Here is a 554-nt window from a genome sequence, read left to right as displayed (position 1 = left end):
AAAGGTTTGTTAGGCATGATTTCCCTGTCCAGAACCCATGTTGGTGCTTGTTTACAAACCCAATGTTCTCCAGGTGCTCAACAAGTCTTAGCCTAATTATTCTTTTAAGTATTTTGCAGGGGATGCTTGTCAGTGATACGGGTCTGTAGTTAAGTGCCTCCTCCCAATCACCTTTCTTGAAAATCGGTACGACATTTGCCTCCTTCTAGCAACTGGGCAATTCACTCGACATAAGTGACTCATTAAGAATCATTGCCAGAGGCACGCTGAGAGCTTGCTCTGTCTCTCTTAGTATCCACGGTGATACATTGTCTGGTCCAACAGCTTTAGTTGCATCCAGTGTTGTCAACTGTTTCATTACCTCCTCTGCTGTCACCTCTATATCTGATAGTCTTTCATCTAGGGATAATCTCTTTTAACAATAGGAGCCACTCAGGTTTGGTCGTGAACACTACATGGAAACGTGCATTCAGTACCTCGCAGATTTCCTTGTCGCTTTCTGTATATGCCCCTTCTGTTTTCCTCAGTCTTGTCACTTGGTCAGTTTCCGACAT

This window comes from Procambarus clarkii, chromosome 6 (genome assembly GCF_040958095.1).
Source record: "Procambarus clarkii isolate CNS0578487 chromosome 6, FALCON_Pclarkii_2.0, whole genome shotgun sequence".
In the NCBI taxonomy this organism is placed as follows: Eukaryota; Metazoa; Arthropoda; class Malacostraca; order Decapoda; family Cambaridae; genus Procambarus; species Procambarus clarkii.
This window is presented reverse-complemented; position numbering follows the sequence as displayed.